Source organism: Callionymus lyra, chromosome 1, assembly GCF_982586985.1.
Source record: "Callionymus lyra chromosome 1, fCalLyr1.hap1.1, whole genome shotgun sequence".
In the NCBI taxonomy this organism is placed as follows: Eukaryota; Metazoa; Chordata; class Actinopteri; order Syngnathiformes; family Callionymidae; genus Callionymus; species Callionymus lyra.
The window spans coordinates 20,980,543-20,998,801 of record NC_141818.1 but is presented as its reverse complement, the minus strand read 5'-3'; the positions used below and the strand labels follow the sequence as shown (position 1 = coordinate 20,998,801).

The 18,259-nt window shown below is 36.5% G+C and overlaps 1 protein-coding gene across 4 annotated transcripts in view; it reads right to left on the bottom strand.

The window, feature by feature from the left end:
* The window catches only part of arvcfb (ARVCF delta catenin family member b), a 187,688-nt gene extending 170,023 nt beyond the window's left edge, over positions 1-17,665 (bottom strand). For all 4 annotated transcript variants that reach the window (XM_087796753.1, XM_087796718.1, XM_087796726.1 and 1 more), the window contains exon 1: positions 17,590-17,665. The gene's annotated coding sequence lies outside the window, so the exon portion shown is untranslated. The remainder of the gene's footprint in view (positions 1-17,589) is intronic.
* Between the last annotated feature and the right edge of the window lie 594 nt (positions 17,666-18,259).

The following is an 18,259-nucleotide window of genomic DNA, read 5'->3' as shown; positions in this document are numbered from 1 at the left end:
TGAATGGATTATAGAACGACAAATTAATGCCTGTTTATTTAGAGCTTGTCAGTAGTGATGGTCTGATGAAGCTTCATGAAGCAGTGTCATGTTGTTAAGAGGTCAGTAGGTGGCGCCATCAGTTTAAAAATGATGTCATGTTTCATTAGAACAGTTGTTAAAAAAAAGGAAAATAGTGCAGAGACTGCCATCTAGTGGTCTCTGAAAATAATGACTGCTTCATGAAGCTTCATCAGACCATCACTGCATAGCAAATGTCACGCTTGGTTTAAAAATTATTTAATGGTACAAAGAAAATAGATTATAGAGTAAAGCCTTCATTTAGTGGACAATTAAAACAATGACACTGCCTCATGAAGCTTCATTAACACATTACTACATGAAAAGGCAGACGCACAACCATCTAAACACACACGAAGACTGCTATGGACATCTGTGCAATATAATATTGTAGTTCCAAAACCTTTTTCATAGTTTTTCAGAGGGCAACTAATGAGTTGATTTACTGTGTGTGTCTTGATCTTGGACTCTCTATTGTACTCATCAGTATGTGTCTGTACAAAACTGTCTTTAAATTGATATATTTACAGAAAACATGCTTAAGCCCCGCCCATTGAAAACGATTTGTTTATTTGGAGATTAAATCGTGTTTACCAGAACTACACCCACTCTGCTGTGATTGGTCAGGCATCGAGGTTTGTTACCATGCATCATTAATCCAAGAAGTCTCCAAGTCCAAGGGACTCGTTGTATGAACAAAGCAGGCAGCTGGAAGATGAGTCATTATTACATCATAATGGACTCTGCACTCGTAACCTCTCGTTCGTTGAGATTTCAGACGGAGGGGAACTTTATAAAGTAATAAGTTCAAAACATGGTCATGAACATGAACATTTAAACCACTGAGTGGGTCAGGAGAGTTGAGTTGCCATTTAAATCCTGATATTTGATTTAATAAAACAACATGTTGCAGGAATCTTAAACTAGTTTATACTTGTTTATATAGTAAATTACATTGAGTTGTTGAATTTGGCTTAAATGAAAAAACAAATTTGTGTCAAACCCTTTATCCTCTAAAATGCGTAACCAAAGGAAAAAATATGCTTCAAGTCTCCTGAATACTGTATAATGATCTCTGGCCTTCATCCTTAGTATGGAATAATAAAGTCCCAAAATAACTTACTACCGACGTGAACGTGATCCACACTGGAAACACTGGAGGGTCGGTGAGTCCACACACGTTCGGTGCTATTTTCACTGATTGCATCCTGCGTGTGCGTGTGGAGACTCTGGCACACGCACAAAAGTGTAATAACGCCAAAATCACAGTGGCTGACAGGAAGCTGGAAGTGTGTGAACGCCACTTTCAACTCATAAAGCGTCTTCATAAAAATCCACGCCACGGTCAGTTTATGCCTTAAGGTGACAAAACCAAAACTCCGTGACGCACATCGTGAAGTTCTGTGAAGGTAATGTTCAGTCAAAGTTGGTGGTGTCAGGTCTGCAGAAAATTAATGTGTTGGTTCCCAGTGGTTTGACCAGTGGAATACTTAGCTGTTTCCTACTTTTTGTTGGGAATTCAAACTTCTGCTACAGTGTGTTTTTTTGACCAGCAACAACTGCCAACAATATTTTCTATACTCTTGTTTACATTGGACAAACGGAGCTACACTAGTGATGGCTTCATGAAACAGTATCCTTGTTTGAGTCCACCAGATGTCTGCCACTGCTCTCTAATCTATTGCTTTAAACACATAACATATACAGTATATATATACAGTATACTGTATATATATATATATATATATATATATATATATATATATATATATATATATATATATATAAAAGGGCTCTACAAAGTAGTACACTGGTGGTTTCATCAGAGATGACGTCAACAGATCCTGATTTCCCTCCATGACTCTCCCTGGACTCTGCTGCCCTACTCTTTATTATCCTCTTTTCTCTCCCTGTGTCCTACCAACCACCACCTCTATCCTCCCGGCCGCTCACATCAGGAGTCTGGTTCTGCTTGAGGTTTCTGTCTTCTAAAAATTCGTTTTTTCCTCACCACTGTCAAGGTGTGATTCACTCAATGTTGATTCATTGGGATCTTTTTTTCTTTTCTCCCATATATTCTGACTTAAACAGTAAAGTGTCTTCAGATAACTTTGTTATGATTGATCACTTTAAATCAAAAATCAAAATCAAAATCAAATTAAATTGAATTAGATTTAAATTCAAACGAGAAACTCTTCTCACACTGAGAAAACAAACATGATCGGACTCAGAGAAATGCTCCTCGATGCCTGCTGTGTGTGCAGACACTTCCTAAAATAGATGTTCTTGCAAGAGGCTCGTGGCAATATGGTTTTGCTACGTTGCTAGGAGAACTGGTAGCAAAAGCTAACGTTTAGTGAGAGGTCACACCCTTGTTTGAGCTGTCTATAAAACTTTGAGATAGAGAGATATTGATGCTGTATCTTTTTTTTATTTAACAGGTCGTGTAAAAGCATTTATAAGATATATGTTAATACGTATTCATTTTTTAGCCGTTAGCTATAGGAGTGCTAATCTTCTCCAGCATGTGTAGTTTGTCAAATGAGTGTCTGAGGATGTTATTTTATTCACATGTCAAGCACCGAAGAAAACGTTTTCAACCATCGTAAATTGCGTCAGAATATCAATATATCAATCATTCTTAAATGTTAGTTTTCGATTATTTCAGAACAGAATGTTAATTTCTTTGTCTATTGATTTTTTTGTTTTTGACCCTAAAATATTACGAGGCTCCAAAATTCTTTTTTTTTCTTTTCAGGAATAACAACCCTGGCATCATTTATTTTTAAATGACACTGCTGTGTCTGTATGTTGCGTCATATCCAAGTGTTCTTTTCAGGGGTATCAAAACAAAACCACCTCCTTTCAATAAATCATGTTCATTCAAAAGGTTTTTTGTCTAACAGTTGGACAAAACATTGGACTTTACATAAAAACAATTTGTCATCTTTTCTCTTGCTGTTGATATCAAGCAAATGATTCATCACTGAGCCCTTACTTTACCCATTCTCATCCCTCATCACTTTCAAGACCCAGCACAAATCAAATCCAAATGTATCCATTTGAAAAGAAAACAAATTGATCCTCAACTTTGCTTTAATGCTTGAATGCTCAAAACTGAACTGCATCATAACCAGGTTTAATGTTGAATGATTTTCTTCAGAATATTCTGTATAAAAACTGCACAATGTCAATGTTTCTTTAATTGGGTGTGCAGGTAAAAAATACAGTTACATACATCATTATTATCTATCCTGGCACTAAAAGGCTGAATGTGAGTCATTACACAATACCAGCCCTCCATTTGGCTGGGAGTAAGTGCAAAGCACATTAAGAATAAATAAAAGCAAATTAATTGGAGGTTGTATCTTCATCGTAAATCATCTCCAAACTAATAGATGTTACGGTGTCTTGTTGCCACCGTTACTCAAAATCCAGCATCAAGTCTTCTTAATCACCCGGTCCTGGTAATATGGAGACTTTTAACAGCTCAACCAGGATATAACTCCAACTTTTTTAAATGAACCCAAACTTACAGAATTATTGTTCAATCTTCATTCATATCTATAAAGGGCACTTGAGTCCTACAGGGATCTTCTTCATTATTCTTCAGCAAAGGCTCAAAAAGGATGAAAACGACTGCCTTATTACAAGGAAGGGTTTAAACTAAATGTATGTAGCTGAAACAATCGGCAAGTTGCAGCATTTCAAAGTTCACAAGACCTGGCCTGCTTTTAGCCCCTTAAAGATTCCGCAGCTTTTTTTCGGAAACAGGCCAAATCAATCGCGAGTTATTATTGACTCTAACTGTCAGTTGTCAGTTTTTCTCAAGCCGTCAACATTTCAGTTCTCTGGAGATACACACCGGGTATTTCAGCTAGTTTAAGTATAAACGCTTTAAGTATTACTGCAGAAACTCTTATTATTATGATTTACGAAAACAACGCATCTGTGGAGAGTCACAGGTTAGCAACTTCAAAGAAGCGCTTTAGCTGCGATTACAAAAGAAACAAAGTCACGTGGAAGATAAAATCTGCAGAGGAAGACGATAGCTTCCCAAAGAAATTATACATAGCTTGATTTGGTTTTGAACAATGAATTTATTAATATTGAGACGTTGGTGACGGCAGCGTAAAGAACTGACATTTTACTGGCATGTTACAAGCACTGTTCAGAAAAGGCAGTTAATGATTAAAATAAATGTTCTGTGTTGAAATGTGGACACCAGCAACTTTTAGACAGGTACAGTGTATAAAAATATACAAACCTTTTTCTTTTCCTTTTTTTTACTTAGTTAGAACGTTTTTTCAGGTGCATTTGGTCAATGACCTTAAATGTACTTTATTATATATTTTTGATATGCTGCTGTTATAATTATTAGTATGTGCAGGGTAAGTTAAAAGAAATACTTTTAATGAAATCTCAGAATATTTCTGTGGTTTTCTTTGCCTCTGGAGTCCAATTAGTTATTCTCATTGTAGCTGGATCTTCCTTCTGAATCCCTCATTAAAGATAAATAAAATAAGGTGAAAGGAAGAAAAAGAAGTGCTGAAATGTAGTTAAATTGAATTTTCCATATTTGTTAGTGTTGATGAAGTGCAACCACATCTTAGTTTATCTTACTACATTTATTTTTTAAAAAGGGCTTCCAAAAGTCTTTAAAAAAACTGGTGTTTTTATTTGTGTTGGCAAGACACTGTTCAACTGTGCACCGCTGAGGGGCATGTGGACACTGTGTGTGGAGCTGACAAAAAGGTGAAAAAAGAAAAAGAAGGAATGAGCCGGGGGTTAAAAAAAAGAAAGTAAGACAGGCAGGGAAATTATTCAAATGATAGTGAAGATTTGTAGCAGCAAAATACTGCAAATTACCATAACTTCAAAACTGAGCCGCTCCAGTTTTAATAATGCATGTTCTGTCAGTCTGCACTGTGAATCACCTCGCGATCCGAAGCGCTACGTCTTTTTCCGTCATAAGACAATAAGATTTGAGGGATGAAGGGATGGTACACACTTTCACTCATTCAATCATCAACCGCTTGTTTCTTTTACCCAAGTACAGCGTGTTGTTGCCGCTGTCCCAGCAGACAGCGAAGCATCCTGACCCGAGCGTTATTAAAAGCAGCCTTGTGTCTTATCAGGCCGGCAGACCAGCCAAACCAATTAAAATTCCACTTCAGCCTGAGAAAAGGAGTCAAACCTCCCTTCCTTCCTGTCTCTCCTTCACAAACAAACACACGGTTCATTCGAGAACACACACAAACACACACACACACACACACACAGAAAGGTTACTAGACATCTTCAAGCTTGAGGAGGAGAAGTTTGTGCTCAGCTGGTGGAAGAAAGTAAAATTTGAGTTGCAGATATAACCCGAAAAGAAAGTATGATAAAGATGTAAGTAGAGCCGGCGGGGACAGAGAGAGAGAGATTTATTCTGGCCCGGCTTCACTGGGTCACTGAGAAATAACCGAGAAGCAGAAACAGATGGAGCTGACAGTCCCACAAGTGCAATTTTAGACATGCTATTTTATTCTAACTTTCTGTTTGTCGTCACATTCCACAATCAGCGATGGAATTCACAGAGAACCTTTAGATACCACATGTAGATAGAGTCTAATAAACCCAAACAAGCAGCTCCGTATATAAGAAGCAACTACATTTCGCTTTCATTAGGGACAGAAAAAACATATTGCATTAGTATTTCTTCTATCCGTTCACTTATAATTGATCACTCAAATATACAAAGATTTATTATTCTATCATAAGTGCTTCTTGAAGACCTTTCTCCGACATCCTTTAAAATACCTGCTCTTTTGCATCTAATATTTTGTAACAATTATAAGTAAATAGCTTTTTTCACATCCCGATCAAATAGTTTCGGCAGGCTCCGCAAAATTATTTTTGTACAATTGTCTAGATTTAGTCTCTTGTGTCTTCTTAGTATGTTCAGAAAGTCTCTCAGTACTTCAGAACACCTTCTCTGACCCACTGCTGTAAAGCAACTGCGTGGTCACATGACTCACAGATTCACTGACCGGGTCGTCCAAAGTTACACAGTGAAGCGATCGATAAAACAATAGCTTGAGAGTTTTACTACATGAGTAATGATTGTTACAAATTAAATCACATCATTACAGATAAATCTGTGAAGAAAATAATAATTTATAAATGATTCATATTATTGCTTTAAATGAACATAAAAATACAAAGCAAGGCTCAATACGATCTCAATCTAAATATGAACTTAAATTAAATGGACATAAACATCTTTTTTTCTATCACCACAACCTTCTACCACAAATTAATGGTGTCCCCTTAACTAGAACTATACGTTCTAAACAGATAGAGACATTTAAATTGTAGTTGGCAGGATGCATTTGGACAGACACAAGTAAAGAAGTCAACTCAAGTAAATGTTCACCCAGCAGAAACTTAATGAAAGAGAGTTTGAGCCATCGTTGAATTGCAATTTTAAAAAATCATTATAACAGAAATACTAACTGGGTGGTACAATTTATTTTACTTTCCTTAAGAAGACACACACCATTTTCTATTGTTTTGATAAACCACTGTGTTATTAACTGTTATTAGGGTATAACAGTATTTTTTTTTCTTTAATTCCACTGCAGAAAAATGTTTGTCTCAACTGCATGAAATATTTCCACTGAAACATTATTTTAACACTTTTGAAGACGTTCACCTCCAAATAAAGACAGGCCCACTTGCTTGATCTGCAAGTTGGATGATGCACTGACACCTATTTGGTACATCATTTCCAAATCTCACACTCCCACACTCGGCCTTGGGTAGGTGAGAATGTGCTCTCCATCCAGGTGTGAAAGTCAACCCAGTTCACACACATTACACAGGTCACAGGAGATTCCTGAATCTTCCAGCTCCTCCATCTGCAACAGAGCCAGACTCACAAAAACAGGAGCAGCGCTTCTCGAGCTGCAGTAAATAATTCACGGACAAAGGAAAAGAAAGAAACCTACCTTTCTTTAAAAGGTAACAGAATAAGTAAATTGACTTGTGTCCACAAACATTTACTCACATTTTACTAACATGTTTTCTGCATTCATTTATATTAAGTGAATACAATTTTTAAACCTGGCTTTGGGATATTCCAGCGCTCAGCATGAGGTTTTGAGAAAGCACTTCTATGTCCCATGTGCTCCACCTATAGGGGCTTCACTGTTTTAAGAGAATCTGGCTTCTCTACCAATTTATTTTCTTGTCTATTCCTAGTAAAACTCCTAGTAAATGTTGACTTATAAAGCCATTAAAAGCTCTATCTAAAACATGAGACTTGTCGGTTTAATAAAATATATTATTTAGTCACTTTGGCAACATTTAAAAATGTAATTATTGTTCATATGTTTTTTATTCATAAGAGAGACAAACAGATTTGCTCATCTGAGGGCATGAAGAACTTCATCACGCCCTCATATGAGCAACTAGGTTAAACTAGGTTAAGTTATATTTTTCAAGGCTTTACCAGCATTTTTAACTGCAGGTCATTAATCAATTAAATCATATTTTTTTTAAATGGTACCATGTAGTGATGGACTGTTGAAGCTTCACAAAGTCATGTTGTTAAGAGGTCAGTAGGTGGCGCCATCAATTTAAAAAGGATGTGATGTTTTTTTATTAGAACAGTTGTTCATAACATAAGGAAAATAGTGCAGAGATCGCCATCTAGTGGACTCTGAAAATAATGACACCACTTCATGAAGCCTCATCAGACCATCACTAGTTCCACGTTCTTCACCTCGTCAAACCTCTTCAACCGGAGTGATGTGTAATCAAAGCTTTACGAAGTAGTGTCACTTGTTTCAGAGATCACTAGATGGCGGTCTCTGCTCAATAATGGATTTACAAAAAAATAGATATTCTACTGCACCACATGTTATGTCTTTGCACTTTGTTCTTTTTTTTATCTTTGTTCTTGCCATTTATGAAACGTCTGTACCTTCTATCGTGTGCTGTGAATGGAAACCTAATTTCCTGAAGGAGAGCTCCACAGGGATTAATCTATCTATCTAAATACATGTCACTGCTTCATGAAGCTTCATCAGCACATCCCTATCAAACAGATCATTCAATCCTCCATTTCGAATGATTTCCTTCACCTCATACTGACTGAGATCTAGTAGCAGCTGCTGAAGACATTTTCCATCCTGGCTGCGAAGTTCTGGCAGCCGGCTACAACATTCCTGCCAAGCGATCAATTTCACAGTTTAACAGCTCACAACAACTTTATACACTATAAATGTGTTGTGTTAGATGTTCTCGTTCGATATTTCCCTTCATGCCTGAGTAGGATTTTCAGAGGGAGTCCTGTGCTCTCAAAAAAAGTTTTCCGAAAAGCCTCAAAAGTCGACACGACATTGCTGTTTCGACGCCACGATCAGAGACTTAACAGGAAGACATACAAAGTCTCAACATTCCCACTGACGATGAAACCTTTGATTTGTAACCCAGAAACCAATGCAGAATTCAACACCCCTGTCATGGCGTTTAATGTTTCCTACATGTAACATGTCACCAGACAAACCAGCGACCGCTGAGCTGCCTTTTCAACTCTCGACGCTGCCGCTGATTAGCAAGAGAAGCTGAGCGTGTAAGAAGCTCATGAATATTGATAGGAACACAGCTCTGTACTTAAACACCAGCAGAGAGATGTATTCCAGTACATCGGGACAGCCTCATTTCAATAATTCAGCTCTGTGCCGTGTGATTATAGAATCAGTGCCGTGATGACTTTCTTGAACCTTGTTATCATGCTTTCATTCAGAATCTCACGAGCAGGTGTTTCAGCCTTCATGTGTCTCCAGTAGAGCAGCTCAGGATCTTGTACCAAGAATCTGTTTACAAAGGAAGGCTCTTGCTCTGCATGCTAAGTACGTCCTGCAGCAATATCCACATGATTTAGATGTAAAACACTTTTTACACTTTGGCAACTAAACAACAACAAAAAAAAAAGGTTAAAACATATCAAAAATATTTAAAGTCTTGAAGCATCCTTCAATGGAAGCATTTACAATTGTACATTTTCTGAAATAGAAAAATACACATTAAATTAAACCACCTGCATTATTGTAATATATGAGTTTTTCCTGCTACAGTTTCAAATAAAAGTCATATCAACTCTCCAGACAAGCTAGTTGGATGACATCGTCGCTGTAAAAAAAAGATAAACAAAAAGCCAAAGAAAACAAATGCTTGAATGCCACATTCTTTCTGAGATTTAAGTTTTAGAAACATAAATAAAAATGTGAGTTGTTTTTTAAAGTCAAAAAGTGTCGATCAAATAAATGTTTTATGACTCCACAAGTCATAAAAAACTTTGACCTGATATTAAATGTGAATGTGTATGTGAAAGGCCTTAGAATCACTATAATTCTAACTCATAGGCTAGTTGGTGATAATGTGTTCAATAATAACGTCATTAATAGAAAGACAAGAGCTCAAATATTATGGTAAAAAAAAGGAGATTTTATGATGCAAGATTATCGAAGATTAACATTTCTAACAAGAAACTTCAGTGACTTCAAATAAACTTTCTGCAAAAACTATATGGGTTTGAGCTGAAGACACACACGACAAATCTCCACATCTATGGATCATATACAAAACTAATATCTTTATATTTTTAGTATTTATTTTTTCACCGTCCACAATCATCAGCTGTGCATCTATACTTGTTGTAAAATCAGTAACCTGACATTAAAATCAAATGAATGTGAATATTAAAAAAATTAAGTGTACATATTAAGAAACATTTAAATGTGTGTAAGAACTTTTAAACTCCTGACTTTATCTTTTTTTTTAAAAGACACAAACTGTATTCGGGTTAACTGGTAAATTTTAATATAGATATTGTTTTGACATTATCTCACAGCAACATTCCAGCAGTGGGTTAATTGAGGGCTACGCTGGAATTAATGAGGAGAAGGCGGATTTATTAAACTTGTTAAATGAAAATGTGTCATAGGAGGGGGAAAGAAAAAAAACATTAAAATGATTATGAATATTGCTGCTTCTGCAAATTCAAACAGTTGTCAAGATTAAATAAAAAAGAGTTAAAGTTTTATATTTTAATTGTAGGTAAATAACCACAAGTTTCAAAAGCAACTTCATCATATGTTTATAAATGAATCTCACTGAAAGCTCTTCAAAAACCTGATGTTTACCAAGTGAAAACAGTACAATTTGAGGCTTTCTTGAAAAAACACCCACCTTGGTGTGTGAAAATACACTGAAAACACACACAGAAACATGCATGGTTAAAAATACAACTAACAGCTACATTTAATTTAATTTAAACTGTAATTATCATCAAGTGACACGTTCAAGGATCTGGCAGCAAACATTGTATCAGCTGGAAGAGAAGCTGCACATGAATAAATAATAGTGTAGGAGTTGATTTATAGTTTATAAATGATGTGATGTTTTATTAGAACAGTTCTTAAAAACAAAGATAAATAGCGCAGAGACTGCCATCTAGTGGACTGAAAATAATGACACTGCTTCATTAGGCTTCTTCCGACCATCACAAGATAAAACCAGAAACTGACAGAATGAATCCACATGAGGGATATAACTGTGGACACGACATTGCAGTTACACGGTTATGACTTTGGGGGAGCTATCTTTCATTTAAATGGTTCAAAATAGAATAAATAAAGTTGAGGAATGATCATCCTTTGATGCCAAATATTAATATATTCCAGCATAAATATTTCATGTAACTTTTGCTCAATTCATGTTGGCTACAAGCTTCCTGGATATGAATCAAATGTCAGCTAGCTTCCTGTCGTAACCCATGTGTTATCTCAGGGTCAAGGTGACCCGAAAGCCCCCCAAAAAATGTGTTTGAGGTATCCCTTGTGTTGATTCTGCAAGAGTAACGCAAGAGTATAAAAAGGAAGGAGTAGGAATGTTTATCCAACCTAAAAAGGCATTTGTTGGAGGTTCTTCTGTTTCATGACTGACTCATTCAATCCCAGTAGATTTTTGTTTTCTTGCCGACTGTAGACACGTCAAGTTACCTGAACAAACAGAACCCACTCTGCTAGGCTGGTGTTGGAAGAGGCGTCAGTTGATTTGTGCCATTACATCAAATGTCAACGCAGGGATATCTGAAATCTGGAAAGTCTGTCCTTCGGTGTCGTTTTGCTTGATAATAAATCTTCATTAGCTTTTCTGTTTTATTTCCTTCAGTGTCTCTGAGCTGCTGAAGAGCCAAAACCTGCCCCTAACCAACCTCAGATTTGTTGTATTTCTTTGCTCATTTGATGTAATCATTTATTTATTTTTAACATGATAAAAAATACAAACACCTCCTTGGAGTATAAACCAAACCGTCTGATGTCTAATGAACTATGCAATCGGATGAAACTGCAGCCTCAGAGAATATATATATATATATATATATATATATATATATATATATATATATATATATATATATATATATATATATATATATATATATATATATATATATATATATATATATATATATATTTGTTGTACATTTTGATGTTATAATAACATCTTTTTTTTCAAATCATACAAATTTATATTTTACCCTGAACCTGTTTGCTGTTAGCATGTGATGCTAATCTACACTAGGTCATGCATTGGTGATTTAGGTTTTGAGCGCAGGTCCATAAAAAAGTGTCTTCTTTAGTGAAATTATGAACCACAAGATTTAAGCCAAGCTCTTGACAGATGCTAACATGTTTGCCGCTAACAGCTAACTTGCCAATCTGCACTACACCACTGCACAGTTTAAACTTAAAATTAATCTTAAGAAAGATAAGATATCAACTTTGTTTGTTCGCCAGGAAATATGGTGTATAAAAAAGCGTTATATCGTCATCTACAGTGGTCCGGGGTAGGGCATTTGTTATCGGGCCACACAGAAAGAGAAAAATAAATTATATAATTTATTTTCTTTTGATAAATACTGTCTTATTATTTTTTTATTTTGAAATGTTTAAAGTAATCAAAATTAGAAAACGTTCATTGCCAGCGTTGTCAACACAACACAGGAATTTGTTTTGGTGGCATTACAGAATTTAAAAAAATGCAATAATACAAATTCAATAAAAAGCGATTCATTCAAAAAAATACAATGAATTAAAATAAAATAAGGAGATGAATTGATTCTGAAGTAGCATTAGGACGTGACTCTTGACTTGTTTCAGTCAAATTTACACAAACAATAACCTTTAGACTCTAATGAAGGTCAGACTGTGAATATAATGCCCACATTTACCCGTCCACACTCCTCAAAAGGTTGGGGAACCCTGATCTACATCACTGAGCTCCAGTCTGGACAAGAACATGGTCTGGACAGACGATGACTTCTTATCCAAGAGCACCTTCTCCTCCTCGCTCTACATTAACTTATTAAATCCACATCCCGTGGGCCATTAATATCCTTTTACGTGCTTCCAATGACAAACGACCCGGTCTGACTCACGCAGACATTGAATGAATCACGGTGAGTTATAAAGAAGAACTTGAACACGTCCTCCTGCGGTGAGGCGGCGAGACAAGAAATCACGTCAGAGCAGGAATAAGACCCGTTTTATTCAGGGAATGACTGCTCAACACATACTACTCCTGTCATATTTAGGAAAACCCTTCTTTCAGTGCTCGGCTCGCACTTCTCACTTCTCTCTACGTTTGCACCTCCTGCTCACGTTTAAGAATCACGTTCATGTTTGGATGAGCACTCAATGGTTCGCAAACTGTTAGTGTCCCATTTACTCCTACTAGGACTGCAATTTACAACGTTTACTCACTGTTTTCCACGAGCTTTAAACCCTGTAGCTTATACATTGATATGGTTTATCGATAGATCTTCACGGTTAGACGTGTCCAGGATGTGCCGGAAACCGTTAAATATAGATTTGAACAGATAATTTGCGCATCATGAATGAAAACACACAAAAAAAAGCATAAGATGCCGCTTTTAAGTTAAAGGGGAACCAATGAATCGATGGTAAGACGTTGGAGACGGCAGCGTAAAGGACTCAATTAAAAAATGCGGCAAAATAATTCAGGAAAAATAAAAACATACAGCCCAAACTTGACAGTGTATTTTCTGAAGGCAGGTGTTCTTTATTTAGCCATTTTACTGTCGTTTTCACATTTTGTGGGAAAAAAAGCATTTATTTAATAATAATTAATAACAATTCTGTGTTCATAATCTATGTTAAAACGATGACACCTGCAATAATGGTCTAGATATTTCCTTATCTCATTTTCAGGAACATAAATGAGAGTCGTATGTTTAGCGAATGCTAACTGATTTATCAAGATAATGTATGCAGACATCGGTCTTTGTTTGCCCACCTGGTTATAGCAACTGCAACAATAAGATTTCAAATCTTTTTGGGTCAACGTAATGTTAAAGTGGGGGGGGGTTATTTTTTCATTTGCTTTTTTATTATATTTATCAGTTTTCCTGAATCTGCATAATAGGAGGTGAGGTTGACTGGACTGACAAGTGAGTGTTACCCGCCGTAGCCTCACCTAAATGAACACAGTTTTATCACCCAATAATAATTCAGCTCTTCCAGACTCCGCCTCTTGACCAGACTCTGGTTAACTTGAGGATCTTGTATTCTCTCTAAAACCGTGGTTCAGTAATGATGGGTGACGTCACAGATACTATATCCATATTTTACCAACAGAATGACATTAATCCTTCATCTATAAAAAAAAAAATCGAAATATCCCACCATTAAAAAGAGCCTTTAATCAAGTGATGTAAGCAAATTGGATAAAGATAATCTTGATAACTCAAGTCTGGGTGGCTGGAGGTGGTTTTTCTTTTTCTGAGAAATGACACCTCAAAGATGTAAGAGAGAAGTCGTTTCAACACAGACAGAGATGTTGCTCAGAGGAAGCTGTGACCACCGGCTAAGTGGCCATTATTAAAAAAAACACTCTGCACTTTCAACATCAGGAGTTACTTCCAAACTTTGCCCAGAAAGATTTAATAACAGGCGGGCAAGAACTGAAGTTAATATAGTTCATTGGAGGAGCTTAGATGTTCCTTAGAGAGGACAAAGTCGATGCTGATCAACGATAGTTTTAACAATTTAGTATTTTGAATATTTATATACAGAATATCTTTGTATGGATAATTTGTATCTATCGCTCTGCCAATCACAGACATGAGATGGTCACACGGCAACATAAATGAATCCAATCGGCATCCTAGAATCCGTTGCCAGAGGGGTTATCTCGTATGTCGGGGCATTGTCATCAGAATAATGGATATTCAAAACATAGTTTTTTTCAGTAGGCTGTTAACCCATTGATGATATATTTGCCGAATTTTTTAATTCATTAATTTCTCAATTTGAATTCTATTAATTTGTACGCATTGATACATAGTTACAATCAGAGGTTACATATTAAATCTATTAGAAGTCACAACACCTCTGTACTGGTCAACGTTAATTGGCCCCCTGCTGGTAGGTATGTGTACGATCACTTTTAAAAGGTCTGTCTTAAAAAAAAGCTCAGCAAGTTGTTTAAACCGAGGCCTTTTTGCACAGAGATGAATCAAGACTGCTACTGTTGCACTCCAACGCTCAACCTGCTGCAGCTGAGAAACCGATGTGCGTAGTATTTATAATCGAAGGGGCAACTTTTAGCGAGCGAGGTCAGACCGAAGACAGGAGTTTTATGAGAATAGTTAGATTCCTTTCAGCTGCGCTCACACGTCCGACGCTCTGATGCAAAGAGCAGCTGTGTGCAGGCTGCTGGGAACAGATGGAGGCTAAACATGTGTGTTTTCTTGATGCAATGGAAGTGTGGAATAGCAAGTGTAACCTCGGCAACCTCGAGCAACAGAGGGGAATGCACCGCTAAAAATAAGGATGCGGAAATAATAGTGTGTACGTGATTTTATAGAAGATAATATGAGATGTCAAATGTTTACGTGGGTGTGAACTGAGAGGCTCATTGTAAGTGTGTTCAGATGGTGAGGATGTTTTCCGTTAATTATTCCTTGTACTCGGATGCTATTGTATTACTTCATCATTTTTCATGTTTTTAATAATGAGTTTCAACAATGGAAAAGATGAGGCTCGAAGTTCAATATGAGTTTATGAAAATTGTTTACAATAAAAAAAATCAACGTATAAATAAAATGTTTCAAATTGAGATTAAAAATTTAAATTAAATTAAAATTAAAATTAATTAAATGCATTTATTTATTATTGATTTATGTCCTGAGATATATAAGGGACATAATTCCAATTGCAGATGACAAGTTGGGCTTGTGTAGTCCACCAAAATTGATGATGCTTTTAATTTCCCTTCTTTGGTAAACAGAATCTTCACACATTTGACATTTGTTTTAACCTTTTTTAAACTGTAGGCATGATAGTCACCCCAAGATTGAGTTAAAAAAAATACAATACAGCTAATCTTTGTTTAAGATACACACATTATGTGAGTAAGTTTTTACCTCCATAAATGTCATAAAAAATTGATTTAATAGGAGACTTACTGAATGTTCACTCCAATAGTCCAATCAGTTAAAATACTAAGTATTATGGGGCAGTAGATTTCACCTTAAAATGCAACACCAGAGTCAAGTACAATGGCTCGCACCATTTGACTAGTATAGCATCTAACATTTTCTTCGGTAAACCTTACATTACTGTTGATTTTTTTTGTTCTTGTAACTAACCATAATTTGATTCTGTTATCTATCCATTTGACACATTTGTATTTATATTTTAATCCTTGTGTTATCTCAAGGTCACCTTGACCCAGAGACAACAGAAGGGATACCACAAACGCATTTGTTTTCCAGCCTTTTTCAGTAACTCTTATTCCATGGACACAAAATTAAAAAAAAAAAAAAAACAGGTCAATTTTACAGGTTTCAACATTAATTCTAGACTTAGAAGCGATGTGGCAACAGAACAAGACAACTATGTTGAGAATGTTGTATCAGCATTGGTTGTCGCTAATATTGATCAAAGGTTGTTGTTTTAATTGTGGAGGGGAACACAAAATCACCCTTTTACCTGTAATGATATGATATACTGCAATATATTGTGGTACTGTAGGAACAAGAATATATATTTGTAGTATTGTCAAGTACTTGACTCTGGTGTTGCAGAATCTACAGACCACATGACTCTTGACAAAGTCGTAACTGCTTTCATTTGTTTTGAAACAAAAATATGTCCAAACATCAGCTTTTAAGATGCTGCTCAGGCATGATTTTTAATGTACAACTGTAAACCATAAAATAACTATGGTAAATTGGAAGCCAATAAAACATTTGATACAGTGCAATATCCAAAAAATAAACATTGAGCTATTGTTTAACTCACATAATTCAGTTAATACTTACCAGTATTAATATTGTATGAAGCTCTTCTTGCCCTCCTTCCATAACAAAATATATCCACACTCCTGACTTCCAGGATGATCTTGAAGGCCACATAAACTAAAGTGGAGGGTTTATTGTGGCTCACAGAGCACTTTGACAAATACAAATACAATTACAGTGAGAAATTCTTCGACCAACCAACTTCCCTTCAACAACTGTGTCATGCTATATTTCTCTTTCTGAATTGTGAACGATCAAAGCCATTTTCCAGGAAACCCCCATCACAATAACCAGCCAGGAGATGACACTGATCCGGGTCTTGACTGTCATCACCGGCGTGTCGTTCTATTTTCGTATCATCTGGTAAATATATTAGCGGGAAGTGACGGCAAGAGATGGAAAACAGGAAACAAGACGACAACAGCCGAGAACTGAAGCGCTCACAGGCACAGAAGCAGGAGATGATAGTTCAGGACTCACTGAGGGGTTTTGTCCCTCCAGCTGTGCCTCTCAGGGGAACAGGAGAGGAGGAGGCGTCGCCGGAGGGAGCCTGTGGAGGTGGTTAATCTTCCCCACTGTGCTTTCCTTCACCAAAGGAAAAAAAGCCTGGCTGTCGTCATGACTCATGCAAATTTTAAATCTCCTAGTCAAATGTAAAAGCTGCTAAGTCAACTGAGGTCAGGCCTGAACTTTTGCTACGCTGATGTACGACCTTATTGGGACCCATCGCTCAGTGCCGTGAACCCACAGGAAATACAAGAGCCAGACAGAAACAAAGCGTGACTAGGAATCGGGATCCAAAAGTATGCAAATGAGCGGTTGTAATGGCCAGACAGCATAAATCTAATGGGCAGAAAAATACGGTGGCGACTAAGTGTTCTGTTAAATCACCGGCTTAAGAGAGTACTCCTGTCAGAGATGGTAAAAAGGTTGAACTTCTGACTGCGGCTCCCGGGAAACCAACATCTAAACCCTGAATAGTTTGTCGGATGGTCACGGAAAGAATCAAAGGAAGCAGTTAGTAATCCAGGCAGGCAGTAAAAATGTGTAAGAAAACCATTTAACGCTTGATGGCTAACAACAGCTTTAATAACCCGTTGATGCTTCCGACTCACACATAAGCAGATAAATAGTGAGAGACTCACCTTTGTTCGAGGAGACGTACAAATATCAGCGCAGGTTGATATTTATCAGACGACAGTCGCACTTCAACTGAACCACCTACGGAACAATACGTAGAGAGAAGAGAGAGTTAGACGCTGTAATGCAGGCAAACAATCTAAGTTTGGAGGTGAAGTACAGAATTTAAAACGATGATTCTATCTGAAATGATTCACAAATGGTATTTTCTAAAGTCTGTTTTCATCCAAAAGGTTGTACAATGTGGAACAGCAAAACTAAAATCAAGTCATTACAATAACATTGAAGGGGAGAACATGGATTGGGAAATAAACCTCTGTCCCTCAATGATCAATGATTTTCATACAATTGAGGACAATCGGCCAACATGGTGTTGATGAACCTTCATCACATAGTTTTATATTTTTTCGAGTTCAGTTTAAAAAATGTTGTGAAGTTTTACTAGTATAGTTAGACTTAGACTTAGACTTTCTCTTATAGATTATATAACAGAGAGTGACACGATGACACTGCTTCATGAAGCATCATCAACACATCATTACTCTTGAAGAGGTTTATAGAAGCTGAGTAAGTGGAGTACTAGAAAAAAAAAGATTTTATTGAGGTTTAAAATGTGGTTAAACTGATAGGAAAAATAATGTAAAATCCAGAAAAGTCACTCCATAGGAAAACTGA